This window comes from Astatotilapia calliptera, chromosome 17 (assembly GCF_900246225.1).
Source record: "Astatotilapia calliptera chromosome 17, fAstCal1.2, whole genome shotgun sequence".
In the NCBI taxonomy this organism is placed as follows: domain Eukaryota; kingdom Metazoa; phylum Chordata; class Actinopteri; order Cichliformes; family Cichlidae; genus Astatotilapia; species Astatotilapia calliptera.
In genome coordinates, this window is record NC_039318.1 from 36,291,122 (window position 1) to 36,308,429 (window position 17,308).

General features: G+C 39.3%; 1 protein-coding gene across 2 annotated transcripts in view; it reads right to left on the minus strand.

Annotated features, from left to right (window-relative positions):
* tafa2 (TAFA chemokine like family member 2) overlaps positions 1-17,308 on the minus strand; it is a 94,512-nt gene that overhangs the window by 76,601 nt on the left and 603 nt on the right. The gene's annotated exons all lie outside the window — the stretch shown is intronic.

The following is a 17,308-nucleotide window of genomic DNA, read 5'->3' on the forward strand; positions in this document are numbered from 1 at the left end:
TACCACCTCAGACGCTTGAGAGACTTCCAACTGCCCTCCAAGGTGCTCAGGAACTTTTACTCGTGCACCATAGAGAGCATCCTGGCGGGAAACATCTTAACCTGGTTCGGGAACAGCACCATGCAGGACAGACGAGCTCTACAGAGGGTTGTGCGGTCAGCTGAGCGCACCATCCGCTCCGTGTTCCCTGACCTGCACTCAATCTACAGCAGGCGGTGCTGGACCAAGGCCAGGAAGATGGTGAAGGACCTCAGCCATCCCAACAACAGACTGTTCTCTCTGTTGAGGTCAGGAAAGCGATTCCGCTCCCTGAAGACCAACACAGAGAGACTGAGGAGGAGCTTCTTCCCGCAGGCGATACGGTCTCTCAATCACACCACCACACAGTACTGACCCACACATACAGTTCTTACACACACACTGGACTTTCTGGACTTTGGTTTTGCACAACACTGGTCACTATATTCTTCATTTCTGGTTAATACTTGTACAGCTGCTGTTATTGTGTATATATTTATTTATATTTAGATTTCTTCATACATTCTTATATAGTTCTATATTGTGTATTGTGTATTTTGTTGTACAGTTATTTTATTTTCAACTTTAATTTATATATTTATCTTTATCTTATTCTTCCCAGTTAAATTTACCCTTCATTCTAATTTGTGTTGTACAGTTATTTCATTTTTAACCTTAATTTATATTCTATTCCTTCCTAGTTAAATTTACCCTTTTTAATTTTTCATATTTATTTCCTATCTTATTCATAGCCTTTTCCTTTTTTGTTTTCTTTAGGTCACGAGCAGTTGTCCAAGCATTTCACTACATATCGTACTGTGTATGACTGTGTACGTGACAAATAAAATTTGAATTGAATTTGAATTTGACAGCAGCCCCAGACAGCCTTTAAACATTGTGTTTTGTGTGGTTGTAAATATATTTTAGATATAGATTGAGAAATATAGACAAATAAATAGTTAGATCTGTACTTTATCATTAAACTCAATACGCCAGCACGTTTCTAATAGACTGTTGGAAAAGATTATGAAAACATACAGATAAATGTGTATAATATAGTTGCTGGACAGCTGTAACCTGTTGACCTACACAAAGAGGTTAGTGTGCAGGAAAAACAATTAATGTGTTGCTTGGCAACAGTCCAATCTGAGTTGTGTTGGCAAAGGCAAATGAGTGATTAACTAAGCAAACAAATAATAGTCTGTTGTGGCTCTTCTGAAACTGTGGACGTGTGCCTAAAACCAAATCACAGCCATTCACCATAACAGCATCCTCTTATGTGTGATATTCACTAAATGTGTTTCTTGTAGTAAATGGAGAGCTCATTAGGTATCAATATATATTTTCAAAAACCTTTTCTGCAATCACATCCTCTTAGTAGCTTTAAAAGTGCAAACAGTATCACTTACATGCCAGAAAAATAAACTGTTTCGTTTTTTGAGGGTGGGGTTGAAAATTGTCTTAAATTCAAGCCAGGATGAAAAGAATAAAAACAAAGCAAAAGGTATCTGTAGTTTGCAATAGTTTGATGATGTCTTTTTGGTTTCCAGTGTGTTCTTATTATAGAAACTAATACCTTCATGTGTATACTAGTGTGTATCCTTCCGTCTTGAGACACTATGCTGAGCAGATGCTTCTCAGTATGTATCAGATCTTACACATTTGAATAAAGCCTGGTGAGGAAAACCAACACCTCGGGAAGCAACTGCAAATTGCTGGAGTGTGCTTTCATGAAGTGGGGGCTCAGGGAAAATGTTCATTTTATTAAAGCTTTTAGTCTTTTCTTCCTTTCTCATTTTAGTAATCTAAACCTGGTATGCTCGTGTAGTCAAACATCATGATTGTTGGACTGTGTAATTAACTAACACTCAATGTAGGTGTTACATTATACACATGGATAGATGGTCTGTGATAAACAGAGTACATCTGATGATGCAAGACGATAACTGACCCTGAATTGAATAAATGGAAGAACATGGTTGGATCTTCCCATTTTCTTATACTTTCTAACACCTGATTTTGTCAGACATTTACACCACAGTTTTGTCATTTATGTCAAGAAGCTATTTGGCAGTGGCATCTGGTGGTTACTGGTATTTACAAAGAAATCATCTAATGGCTCTACAGAGCCTCTGTAGTCTTCTCTGTTACATATTATCCTAATAAGTCGGCTCTATTTCCATAAATGACTCTCAGCTGTCTGAGTAAAATGGACTTCTCATTCCAAGTGTTTCCTCACTCCGGGTTTTGTAATTAGCTGTCAGCACCTGGAGCTTAACAATGTAATTGGTTCCTATGCTGCATTGGATTAATTAACGATGTCTGTTTGTGAAGTTGATGTGCGCGGTGTCCTTCAGAGTGACTGAAACATTCAGTACATCGCAATGTTTGAGCCATGAGGAGCACAACCAGTACTCCACCGATTAGAACATCAGGCTAAGAAGAGACAACTGAAGCTTTCACCTGTCCAGCCTTCTATAGAGTCAGATACAGGACTCCTTTTCATTTGTTTCTGAGAAATGTGACAGTGCATTGCCAAGGCATGTCCATAGATGACATATATTGTGCCAAGTGAATTATTAGAAAGTGATAATGAATATTAAAAACCCTTTGGAAACTGTTAATGCTGTTAGGAAATGTCCCAGCAAAATCATGGGTTCCTGGAAGATACCTGCTATGATGTATGGTTAGGTGACAGTGGCAATGACAAAAAGACAGGACGGTAAGCTGGAGGTAGAAGAACTGAAGATGCTGAGATTTTCCAAATTTCCACATTTTGTTACGAACTGCTAGACTGGGATGAACAAAAGCCGAAATGAGGTTGAGAGACAAAGGTCGAGATGGTAGGCTGAGATGATTTGGATATGTGCAGAAGAGGGATAGATATATTGGAGAAATGATGTTGAAGATGGAGCTTCCAGGCAGGAGGAAAAGAGGAAGGCTTCAGAGAACGTTTACAGATGCAGAGGGTTGGTGTGACAGAGGATGCTAGGGATAGGGTGAGATTGAGGGAGATCATCGACTATGACAACCCCTAAAAGGAGACAGCGAATAAAGAAGAAGAAGACACTGTATTGTCTCCAGTGTCTCCAATGAAGAAGACTTCTTTCTCCATTATCCTCTCTTTCCAGAACATTTCCCTCCAGATCCATCCTGAAGTAGATGTGTGAGATAGAGAGAAAGTAAAGTAGAAAAGCACCATATAAAAAACTGAACACACTGAACATTGTAGCTGTGGCTGCAAAAAAATTGAATTTGTGTTGTTAAAGAAAAAGTTTCAAAGATAATAAAACAAAAGAACAATGAGCTGAAAAACTCTAAAACCTGAAGAGTTCAACAGCACTTTGTTCAGTTATTTTCACTTTTATATCTAAACTGTTGTTAATACAAAATATATTTCACTAAATGTGATTTTAAGTGACTCTGTGGGTTAAACAAGGTTCTTGTCTAAACCAAATAACCAATATAACACCTTGACCTTAGGCCAGTGCATATAGAGATCTGCTCTCGAGTCTCAAAGCTGACTCTGTTGCTTGTTTTTCACTGTTTATTTCACTTCAGTAAACTATTAATAAGCCACCTGCTCGTCCTGCATTATATTTGGTTCTATCTATAGCCCAAAACAAATTGCTAATAAAATAATTTGGACATAAATCTGCCCAACAACTATAACAAACTGGCAGCCATCCCATGTGGCCCCTGGAACATCTGGCTTCTACATCAACAAATCAACAGATCCCCGAGCACCGAGACAGAGCTCAGTGGCCTCTGCAGTCTGGAGACTTGTCGTTACTCATCTTTGGCATGTTACTGTACTTCCAAGCCAGTGCAGCTCCATCCCTCTTTCTTCTCCTCTCTCTCCCACAAGTGTATAGTGACATTCAGTCGGAGTGGATGGGGAAGTACAGAGGCAAGGACGTGAGTTTATTCATCAGCTCCTCTACTGCTGCTTATGCACCATCAGAAATTCAGGGTTTTTCTCTTTCAGAATGAAAGAAAAGGCAGCTGATGTAAGACCACAGGATCCCATTTAGATAGAGGAGACATTCTATGTGACATTTAATTTAACGCTACAGGCCTTCAGAGGGGCACATTTGGCCTGGTGCAGACTAGGTATAATTTGTCACTGATTTCTCTGAAGCAGGATTGAAAAAAGTAAAGAAACATATTCCCATCATGAAGTAGGAGCGCAAAATAAACCACACGCAAGTGAAAACAAAAAGTCTTTTTTTTTTCAGCATTAGCGTAGCAAACCCAGACAATATAAAAGACGCATGTAGCTAGAAAGCGAAGTCATGTGAAAGTGCCTTAAAACTACATTCTTTTTAATGGCCAGCAGGGGGCGACTCTTGTGGCCACAAGATTTCCAGATCTATAGAATTCTGTAAAAAAATCCTCTGCTCCCTTTCTCTGTGACACGTTGCAGAGATTTGGGTTCAAACATTTCAAGTCTTAATGAAAAAGAAATAAAGTTTATAGTCATTATTAGAGTCAGAAAGGAAGAATTTCCAGGATATGCCTATTGGTTAACATGAACACCTCAGTTTCACAGTCAGATCCACACCTCTCTCAAACAATTTAGTGACAACAAAATGTGTTTCAGTGTTTCATGATAGGACTTCACTAGTGCTACAGTCACACCAGTGAAAACAGGGACTGGAGAGCGCAGCACAAAGTCGTTACGACTGTGTAAAATGAACTTGCAGTCTCATTGCCTATGAAATGGTTTCTTCAAACATGGAGACCAGGTCTGCCACAACTCCCAGTCATCTTCAAAGCAATTTTGTTGCGTCACCATGGTAATGACTCTGCAATAATGTGCAATAAGAGGGAGTCAGTCTCCTATCAGTCCTATAAGTTTGTGTCAATTTGGCCATTCCTCGCAATCTGTTTGTGATTAACTGCGATCATCTGGCAAACATCGCAAAACTGTCTTCATGCGCAGCAACCAGTTAAGTCAAGTCCACTACCGCAAAGAGACTCGGTGAGATTGACTCCAATTTATTGCAATATGTTGGCAATTATCTGCAAGCTTTCATCAATCAGTCCAACTGTTCAGTTGTTTACAGATGGGTTGCCTCCCACCAGGCGACCCGTGCAATCGCCGTGTGATCAAAAGTGATCGCCGCAATTCGGCAACGAATGTAAAAATGTTCAGAGCAATCGCCAGGAAACCACCAGTGTTTCCTATTACACGGAGGTTGCCACATGGGCAGTAACAGACAATTATAAAATATTTGCAATTAAATATATGTATGTACTGAACACACGAGGATAAAAATAAAGAAAAAAGTCAAGAAAAAGCAGCTGATTTATTGGACGATTTGTCAGTTGGCTGTTTTATTTTATGAGGACTGACATGACTTGAGTTATTGAGCCTTGGAGCTGCTGGTAGACAGATTTTACTGCTGCTGGAGCGTAGCTTCATATTTAGCATTAGGACAAAGGAAGTTCAATATTTGGCACAGCCATATATACACCCAAACATTACATTTGTCAAAGTGTGACTCTAATGTTTAGCAAATCAACTGACGAGTATGATAAATGTGTAAGGAAATGTACCAGTTAGACAGTCAGTATAATTGATCACACATTGCTTCCTCTTGCTAGCTCTCTAACTTCCTCCTAGGCTTGTTTCACTTAATGATCCAGTTAATGTTTGGAAACAAGAATGATTTCTTTTAACCTCCAATAATAATGAACAAGAATGTCATTGGAAGTCAATTCGAAAAACATAATGGTAGACAGTGGTAGTACCATAATGTCACTGGAGGATAATGGACAATAATAATAATAACATGAGTAACTGTTAATCAGATGGACTGAATCTGTTTTTTAATTTAAACCAACAGACACGTGAACCCATTTTCCATCTGATAGTTCTGACAGGCGCACTGTGCACCCTAGCAGACGCCCGTATCTTCATTTTCCATACGCCTGCTCACAACAGCTTTACTTGCACATCAGTGTCAGCAGCATTTCAGCTCTATCCAGCAGTCTGTGAGACGTGTGAACGCAGTGTTCGTCCCCACTCTGGGTCTGATTTTTCCCAGCCTTACATCTCAGAAGCCCTGAAATTACTGTGTATTATAATATTATATAACATCTCTAATTTACAGCAGGTACCTACCTCAGTGCAGACTTTCTCACATACTGAACAGTTATTAATGAGGCGATCAGCAATCTTTGGAACTGATAATTTGATGTTATGAAAATGCAAATTGCCCAAAGTTGCCTCTTAAAGTAAGGCTTTGATCTTGATCTAAGGCTAGACTACAATCTTGCTTTTTCTGCTGGGTCAGTATATATATATATATATATATATATATATATATATATATATATATATATATATATATATATATATATATATATATATATATATATATATACACACACACACACACACATAATGCAACAGAAATCCAGGAGTGTTGAATGTATCACCAAATAGATGCATTCTTACAGATCCAGAAGGCAGGGCCAATCATTGGTGTTAATTTGAAATCATACTTCCACCACTTAATGCATGTAAATTCAATATTCTCCCTTATTTTAGCTCTGTTTTGTTCTCCACCAACCTACGACGGAATTATCTACTTTTCTTTTAGCTGTGCTCACTGGAGATTTGATTTATGGAGTGTTTGGCGCAGAAAGCAACCGCATGTTGCTATTGGAAACAATGTTGCAAACTTATGTCCAAAACAATTAGCTGAATGACACAAAAACACTAGGAGGACTTTTTGGGTGCATTGGGCTGAACTGTTGACTAACGCAGCTTTAATTAGACAGCCTCCATGTCTCATCCCACCTTGATACATGTAGGCTTTTGCCTCTGAAAAGTGTCTGCAGAACTAAAACCAACATTTTCTTCTTGCTGCCTCATTTCTCCAGCTCTCTCTCTTTCCCTGCTTCTCTGCTTCCATCTCCTCCTCTCTCCCCTCATATCTCCAGATGTCGCCTGGTATAATGTAAATGAGCCTCTCAGCACAGAGCCTATGATGGTGTCAGCCCTCTCCTTAGTCTCTGGTCTCATTAGAAGCCTAGTGCAGCTGACATTTACCCGGCTACTGTGTTGACTAGCTCTTCATGCGGGGCACATGGGTCAAAACAATACACAAGGAAACTTTAACAATCTCAACCCCTTTGGAAAGTAAGGTTCCTGGAGCCTGTGACATAATTGAATGTTGACAAAAAGTACAAAAATGCCAATAAACAAGGCTTACCGTGGGCATCTAGATTAATGCAGATTCTGCAATGACAGCAAATATATTCAGATTTCTGTTTTATTATACTACAAATGCACAAAAAGCTGAACTTGTAAAGGTTGTTTTCTACAATGACCTCACGGTCGATCCAGTGATAAAGTCATTACGCAGTCTTAATTTTAGATTTGCTTTGATTTCAGTGAACAGCATACTTCTCCTGAGCCCTACAGTGAGGTGCAGAAACAGCTCTGTGAGGTTGAAATTAATAGGATGGCCATAGCTATTTCCTGACTCTTCATCCTCTTGGGACCCTGCAGCTCTGTTTTTCTGCGGTCTTCTCATCCTGTTTCTAATGCCTGACTCTGTGTAACCCTTATCTCCATGCTCGCTACAAGGCCTGATAGGACTCTGTGTGTAAGCAATTAAAACGGCTTATTTGCCAGATAAGTGGGGGACAGCGGTCAGATATGAAAGCCACAGGCTGCCAGTATCACGTCTTTAAGTTACAACCCCCGGGTTAAATAGCCCGAGGGCACGGAGTGAACCAAATGAGGCGTAGAGCTCTCTCTCTCTCTCTGTGTGTGTGTGTGTGTGTGTGTGTGTGTGTGTGTGTGTGTATAGAGGGCATGAAATTCTGCCACAGGGAACACACAAAAAATGTGAAAATTAAAGTTTTTCAAAACTAAGTGCACCCCATAAGCCAACAGTTTGTAGAAACACCTTTAGCAACAATAACTTGAATTAATCCTTTTCTATATTCTGTATTTTGGAGAGAGATCCTACAGGTGGATGCCAGGGTGGTGTAGGCTTTGGCAGGCAGGAATGCATGAGAAGTAATGGGAAATCTTGCAGCTTAAATGGACCACCAAATTGCGAGGGTGTGTTTGGTACAGGGTGTAAGGGAAGGAAGTTGTGCTGCATGGGCAGTTGAAGTTGCTAGCCTGAACTAGCTCGCAGGCACTGCTCAATTTAAGTTTTTTTCATTTTATACTGCAAAAGGAAGAAGAATATGTTACATTTTTTCATTTGCTTAACTGTTTTGGGCCCTTGGATTTTATTTGACGAGTTCGTACATGCACGCAGTTGATAATCGTATCATTTCATGTATATTTGAGTTTGTCATTTTTTAATAGTTAACTTTGTATTTGCACCCACAAATTGTCACTTATTAAAAGTGACTCATTACATCTCTTTGTCGTAGGTCTGCATTGTAATACAATGTTCCATTGCATAATTAGCCTTACCAATACTTTTCCAGTAATGGTACACATTAGCATTTGCATATACAGATATCTGACAAACCAAATTATACTGTTATCGTTGCTCTTAACTGACTGCTTCATCAAAATCTGACAGTTAAAAACTGCTCGCAACAAGATAAATTGCGGTCTTTTACAGTATTTTTGACAGCACTTCTGTGATGTAACATGTTATCTGTCATTTAAGTTAACCTTCCAGTCTCTGAATTCTTTGTACAGATTGGCATGTCTGTTAGCAAATTGGTTATGTTTCTCTGTTGATATGTGGAGCCTTTAAACATCTTTTACAGATGGGGCTTGTGGTTTCTGAGTGCTTTCTCGTCATTGTGTGAGAATTGCTGTGTACTTTTTTTTTTTTTAATCCACAACTCGATAAAACCTAAAGATTCTCACTTTAAGGATTCAAACCTGATTTAACATTATAAAACAAAGTCTGGTCTCTGGTCGTGTTAGATGTCTTCAGCTATAAATGTCACGGATGAGCTGGCAGCTGTGAAGTTCAACCTTTCCTGTCTGTTCTATTTATTATTGTGTCTGCGTACTAAAATGTATCTATACCTTCAAAACATGACACACTGGAACACAAACTGCTGCCGTCACAGTGTTGTAATGTTCATACAATGTTTTGCCATTTAACACGGTTACACTGATATCCAAAAACTTTGAAAAATAGATCAGTTGACATTTTCTTTCATTATTGTCTGGCTGCTTTATTTTTAGAAGGAATAATTATTCTTTTTTTTTCTTTTTCTTAAACAGATATATGAAAATAATCTGCTGCTGTTGTTCAGTAGTTCTTAACAGTGTAATAACTTGTAATTGCAGAGAAAGAATAAGATGTTTTTTGTTCATGAGTGATGATCCATCTGTGAAGCCTGGACATGTTCACCGTCGACTGTAGAGTTAGCACAAAGACTGAAAAACAGATTTGTTAAATATGTGAAACTTCAGCTAAATCTAGTGTAGCTGCATTTTAATGTGTAATGATCAGAGATGGGCAGTAACGCGTACTTTTTTCAGGTAACGAGTAAAGTAAGGGATTACTATTGCAAAAACGGTAATGAGATTACCGTTACTTTCCCGTAGGAACGCTGCGTTACTGCGTTACTAAAACCGTGATTTTTTTGCGAGAATGTCTCATGACAGTGACGTAAGCGAGTGCGACGTTCGTGACAACAGCTGTGTGCAGATCAACAATGGATCATATATCGAGTGCGGGAGAGAGTATGAGCGTGCAGCGTTTAAAGCGTGGAAGTACTGACCTTACTTTGAGTTTGATTCCATAAAAAGTGACAAAAACATTAGTGTCTGCTGTGCGTGGGAAGAAAACTTCTTTTTACAGCGAAAAAACCCCTAAACTTCCGAGCAAGCACCGAGTAGCTACGACGTGATGGGAAACTCACAGAGAAACTCACGGATTCTTCCACTGACCGCGGCACACCTGCACCAGGGTAAACCTCCGCCTACCCCACTCCTGCTTTACAGGTGAAAATAGAGCAACAGGACCGCTGAGTCTTTGACTTTATTTATTTTCTGCTGTGTTTTACTTGCATCTATTTGAGAGAGTGAGTGGTAACACAAAAAAAAAAAAAAAAAATTTATGTGCTGGAATGTGCAGAAAATAGGTTTAAATGTTAAACTAATTTCTTCCAGTCAGAGAATGTTGCATATAATTTAATTTTTGCTTGATACACAAAGTTAAAAGGTTAAAACTAATAAAACAAGTTTTAAAAAGAGACTTTTCCATCTGATTACATTTTGTATGATGGATTATGCAGAAAAAGTATAATTGGGCTGAGAGATCTATCGCTTTATCACCTCTTCAGGTTGTAAATCGTGTTTTTAAAAGGTAACTAAGTAATTAATTACTTTTGAAAATAAGTAATCAGTAAAGTAACAGGATTACTTTTTTGGGGAAGTAATCGGTAATTAGTTACTGATTACTTTTTTCAAGTAACTTGACCAACACTGGTAATGATAACATAGCATAACTAAAGTTAAAATCTTATTATAATACAAACATTAACAATTACGCTAAAAGCTACAGCTAAATATTTAACTAGCCTAGCTTAGCAGAGTTGTACTAACTACTATCTGTTTAGCCTTTAGCGAGGGACATTAACTTAAGCCAAGCACTTAAATCTATTATATCTGTACATGTATTGTTTAACAATGTATTTACTAGGTGACCTTGTTGGTTTCATTTAAAAAGAAATTCAAGGGCTTGAAATCTTATATTTGGTACAGTTTGGCAAAGCCTTAAAAAGTCAAACCATTATCTAAATTAACTGGTTGTATAGATCATCAGACAATCCTCACAGACAATCGCAGAGCAGCCTGCTGTTGGAACACATTCAGGTAAATATAAGAAATCAATAACTGAGGTAGACTTTAAAGACAGCAGGCTCACAGCAAACAAACTTTTTGAAGTATACCCATCACATCAGGTTTATTTAATTTTTACAATAAGTTTCAAATCCATCTACAAGCTGTAACAAATACCAGCAGCTCAACGTTTCTCAAGCCGGCGGTCTCTTGTGGATTCCCGTATCGGCTTCAAAAACAGGCGTGAGACATAAGAACATGGATAGATTGGACAAAGAGAAAAAGCGAAAGCAGCAGATTTCACTCTGTAGACGACGCAGCAGATTGACGCAGGAGGAGAAGACTTCGACCTTGGTCTCGACCTGAACAAACTGTAATGAGTTCTGAACTTTCTGCCTCAGCTCAGTATTGTTGTGGTTTTCAGAGTGCTGAGAGCTGGCAAACAGGATATTGAGTCCCAGATGGGCTTTGGCTCACATCATGAAAGTACTGGAGGCCCACAGCTCTGCACACGCCATCAGCCATCGAAATGAAACTGAGGGAAGGGGATGAGTGGAGGAGATGTGAGAAGAAGGGCGAGGCAAGAAGTTTTTCTGCTGTCCAAAATACGAGTTGGTGTGTTTGTTTGGAGGCTTTCGGAGGCTGGAGTTATCCTGCGTGACGGGCGCGTGTTTAGAAGCCACTGGGCCACACAGAAAGCAACACTAGGACGCTGCTGAAGGGATAAAACAGCCACATGGGGGGAATCCTGGACACAGACCAGTGGATACCCGTTTCCTCAACATCTTTTTCGGTCGCTCTCACCCTTCTTGTGTCTCTCCGTCTTTTTTTCTTCCTCTGCATGAAATAGGATCACATTTAACTGGAGGACTCTTTCATATGGAGGAGGAGGAGGACAGCGTGCAACGAAGAAAACATGGCTCTTCCAGCAAAGGGACACTCAGGGATGGATTGAGAGGGAAAAAAAATATTCAGAGCGTATGATGCAGAGGAAGTACAGGAAAAACTAAATGTCAGCAGCTGTAACAGATCTGTTACTTTCCATCATATTCCCAATTTTGGAATGTTTTTGTAGGACATTGAAAGTATTTTTGAACCCTGGACTTGTGGTTATTTTTCCTACACTTCAGGGAATTCCAGACATACCAGAGAATATCACATTTTGTAATTTATAAATCCAGGACCAACATTCAAAGTGAGAGCAGGTGGTGTATATAACCTTGCCATGCAAAGGTTGTAAAGATTGTCTTAAAAGTGTAGCTATTCTGTTTGGCTTGTCTGAAATCGACAGTAAAGTTATCAGTCAGTTAAATAATCTGTTACATGTCTTCATTTAGTGTCACCACAATCAGGTTCCTGTGCACATATCCACAGAAAAAGCATGAAAATGAATAGAATACCTTTAAGGGAATACTGGGGGAAGGACTGTGTCAGAACTACTGTGACGGCGTCAAACCAAGGAAGCAAAAAATAAAGAACTAAGATCGTTTACATGTACCCACAGCATTTATGAGCGATGAGGAAAGTAACGAATACCGGCTCAGGGAGGATGGACTGAAAATTAATGACCATTTGAGAGCTGTAAGTTCTGGAAATTTAAGGAAAATGTGGAAATTACATGATCACAAAAACATGTTCCCCTCTTTTTTTTTCCTTTTTTTTGTCCAAGTATCTTTGAGTGGAAGGAAATAACTGGGACTGGGATGAGGTAATCCATTACTTAGACATGATATGGAATAGAGTTGCTGGTAGGTTTTAAATTCCTAACAAGATTAGAAAATTAAAAAAATTAAAATAGTATTTATAACATTGCTGATTCTCCTGGTCTTGATTTGCATGTTTTACCTTATTGGTAAAACTGCCAAAAATTAAAAATACCTCTGTCATTGCTGTTAAGCTTTCCATTAAACATAAAACGCATTCATTTCAATAAATATTTGTGAGGTCAAATCATAAGAAATCCATTGCTTAAATAAAAAGATTTTTTTCACAATAAAGTAATAAAAGAGGAATACAGTACTGCTTAATGGCAGAGTAAGAGGTGATAGCGTTCCCTTATATCACACAACACTTTGAAAAAGAGCACAGTGCTTTACAACTTATTAGATCACCACCCAGTGTGAGGACCTCGCCACAGCTGCCCCAAATTTACAGTATTTTTTTAACCAGGTATTGAATTACACTGATTACAGACATGCCCATAAACATCAGTAAAAAGACGGATCTACATGACATTCTTTTATAGTTTTGCACATCCTCACTCGGCTATTTTAAGTATAATAACTGAGTTTGCTTATTTATAACTGTAGTTATACTTTTTTGTAATGGTTCTATTTGTTTTGATCACAGTTTAATTTTTTTTTATGTAATAGGTAATTTCCAAAATATTTTTATGCATCTGTAATGGTGAATCCACCAGTATACACAAGTCTTTAATAGTTGTGATATTTTTAATTGTAAATATATCATTATTATTATTATTATCCATGAATTTTTTACATTTACCATTAACATTGAAGTCCAGTTCGCTCCAATATGAGTATAAAACATGAAATGAGTTTGCTATTTAAATAAATAACATTATCTATTTTAGTTTTAAACATGTTTTTGACAGATTTCTAAAATATTTGTGTTTTCTTGCTTTTATGACAGGTGGTCGAATAAGGAATCTATTTATCACTGACCTTCAAGTCACCATTTATGACCTCCAGTTGTATATTTATATGTGCCTCTGTGATTTTAATTGTAAGAAAGTCTCCTATCATAAATTTTATCCATCTTTTCTTACAACTTTCCATAGTTTTTAACAGAAATTGCTCCACTGGTGTGTAGTTTCCCCACTGCTTATCACTACATTGTAATGCTTTGCAGTGAATCACATACCAGACCCAAAATCATTTTTTATGTTCCTGTAATGGTTGTAATGTTTACAGCTGCAGAAGCCTTTAGGCGGATACTTGAAGCCCAGATGGGGAAAACAGCCCAGTTGGCAGCAGGTTAATGTTATTACATGAAAAAGAAAAAAATGATTCATTCCAGTAGGACATTTCAAAATATATGACATAGATATAGGAAACAATACAGGTGTGATGAACACAAATAGAGCCATTTTTAAAATGCATAGTAATGAATAAGCTCATTCAGTTAATATGCTCACAGCAGTAGAGTAAGGATGGACAACACTGTAATAAATAAAATAACAAAAGAGGAAAATGTGACAGTACATTGCCCGTTGTTGTTACAGAAGAGTATAGGCGTTTCTTTAAATGGTTAAATTCAGTCACTGCCTTCATTACAATAAATGTTGTCAATTTATCATTTTCTACTTTATGCTTTCCCACAAGAAGCTGAACTTTTTTGCCTTATTTTCACTGTAAAACATGGCAGCACGAGAGTGAGGTTTTAAACAGTTTAAACCAGTTGTGGCAATTTTTTTTGGAGTGCACATGTGTGGATTTTCCTCTTACAGTCAGGCATCCGGGTTAGGCTGCCTATCAATCAGCCCCGTGATTGACAGGCAGCCTGTTCAGGGTGGATTTCAGCTGGGATCGGCTCCTGGTAATGAATCACTTTTCTTATACGCTACTACCTGATCAAGATGGATCTTCGTCACCATACACTGGGCCAGCTTGCTACTCTATAACACAGTGAACATCCAATGAATGCTTGTTGTTCAGAAACACAAAGGAAAAAAAAAAAAAAACACTGACAAATCTGTGTAATTAACATTTACGCTGAAGGCTTTGAACCAGCACTGAATCTTCAAACTTGTGAAAGGAAATGTGGGAAATAAAGGCATGTGGAAGAAGCAAAGTGAGAAAAGAATCTAATCAGAAGGAGAAGACCGAGGTCAGAGCAGGAAATATATCGGAACCTTTAGCTGCTTTCATATCATTTCTGCAGAGCTCCTGTTTATTCAGCGGCTGGTGAATTTGTTTTAGTTCAGATGAAACAGAGAGAGAGGAGAGAGAGCTGCACATCAAATAGAATGAGAAAGGGAGTGAGGAGGGGGGAGAGAAAAAGCCTCTCGCTTCCTACTTACATCAAACAACCGCACAGCGGGTGCCAATCAGCTGCCGATATTTTACACAAATTCCAATCATTTCTGTTGAGGAGAGCGCAAAGTCGCGTATCAAGGAGCCGCAGCAGAGCACCTGACCTCCTCTGAGGTCTTTCATTTGAGAGATGAGATGGATTTAAAAAAAATAAATCCCAGAGCAGTTTGCATACAGGTGTCATCCAAGACATTCAAAAGAGTCTCTGTACAAGAGAAAGTCTTTATTTTATAGAACTAGTCATTGGAAAGAGTCTAACAGGGTGGTCAATAGCGTGCCTCGCAGGCATGGGGTCAAAAAAATGATTTTAATGAATGAATCAGGAGCACATCACTCTGAAAGAGGCCCGAGGGATCTTGTGCTGCTTGGATTTTATTACTTTGGTATGACTTCAAATCAGGACATCTTCCATCATGGTGCACTTGATTTGTGCAGTTCCTGTTTACTCTCTAACTAAAACCCCCAAAGAAAAAGAAGTTTCCAGGCTAATTCAGAGACAGCCCCCACCTCCCGCTGATGCTTGTGTGTTGCCCGTCACAGCTGTTCGGCGGCAGTGCTGGGTCGGCCTGGTTGGCGAGGAGCAGCGGACCATGAAGCCTCAGTGTCACTGCTTCGGATCAATGGCCAGGCAGAGCCAGGACGAGGTTGTGTGACCTGCCCCTAAAAGGTGACATTGGCCGATCCGCCGGTGCTGGCCAGGCATCCGGCACCAGTTCGCCCAGCTGGACCGAGGGAGGGGGCCCGGTTTGACCTGAGCCAGGCGAGCTCAGAGCCATTAAAGCTCATCGTTCACGCCGGAGGAGCTGCTGCTAATGCTTCCAGCTAATTGCGGACTGCTGGGGCTGCCAGTTCTTTTTCTGAGGGGAAGAAGAGTTTGGCTGCTAAAAAAAAAAAAAAGAAGTCGCTATTAGTTGCCAGATGATGTCATAGTGTGGTTTGCTCCAGCCCTGTGCTGAGACACAGCAGTGGTGGAAGAGGGAGTCTGACCCTTTATTCAGTACACTCACATAAAAATATTCCAAGCAAATGCTCCGAGTGGAAGGAAACGAGACAGAAGATTTATTCTACGTGTTCCACTTAGACTGAACTACTTCATACACTGTGTGTTTGCTCAGATCAGTGGTTCCCAACTTAGGTGCAGCGCTCCTCCAGATAGGGAGGGAAAAGTCTCTCTTCACGTGGAAAACAAACAGTTTTTCTCCAAGAGGCCACATCAGAAAGAAAAGATCTCAAAAGGTCATCGTGTTTATGTTAAACTGGAATATGAAAAGTAGCTGCAGCTATATTTGAAAACATAGTTTCATGCGTTTGAGCATGTAGTTACTTAGATTTGTGTACTTTTATGTGGATCTGTAGCTTATTTTTTAATCTATTAATCCTATCCAGCAGGGATTGTGAAGAGTGGCTGGTATTAGATATGGAAACATGAAGCTGCTGACAGTAACTGGAGCTTTAGCGTTGTTTCATGTAGCGTTTTTAAAGCTAAACGTTGTAATTGGATAAAGGTCGAGAGAGAGGTGGAGTGGCAAGTTACCCGGACACGTGATGTCGAAATAAAGGTCGAGGGGATGGGGAGGGTAAGACGAGGAAGACAGCAACTGAAAGAGGGCTCCACACTAATTTAAAGGTAGCTTGGATCATCATGAGGAGTTATTTAACCTTTAGAAGCATTTTAAAACCATTTCAATAAAAAAAAAGTGAGTTGGATTGTGGCACATGATTTTGGAAATACAGTTACAAAAACAGGTGAAATTCTGCTGTTTAAGGAAGCTGTCTGATAATTATTTTTTAAAAACGTGCTCCTAAAAGTTGTTTTTACATCAGGCCAGTGTGTGCTTAGACTCCATCTCATCAGGTTTTATTCCTCTAGCTGCTTCCTGTTTCACTTTGGAAATGAAAACCTCACGTCTAGTGGCAGCAGCAGACGGGGAGCCCATGTGAACCTCCAGCCACTGTGTCACACCATTTCATCATCACAGGGTTTATTTGCTTCTGGTGAAACCACGTTAGCCTCAGAACAGGAGGTCAAGCTGATAAAATGAGTCCACTCACATCTGTAGTCTTATATACATACGAAGTTTCTTACTTGCACTAAAATCAGAGCACACAAGCATGACCCCAGGTCCAGGATCCTCTGCTCCAGACTCCAGTGCAGACTACCGTTTATTGACTGAGTGAAGCTAGACTGTCACCTCTGCCTGCTCTACACTGCTGTATATCCAGGACTCCCAGTGAGGCGGCATCGATTTGAGGTAGTGAAATTAACTGAATTGATTGTCAGTCACTGCCGCTAAACTCGCAATGAGAAAACTGCACCTCCTAAAGCCCGACTCTTCTACTTTCTTTTTCAGGAGTTACTGCAATTAGAGCAAAAAATAGATCCAAATGTATTTTCTGGTTATTTCTGGCAATGCAAATATGACTATTTTTAATGGGGAGAGGC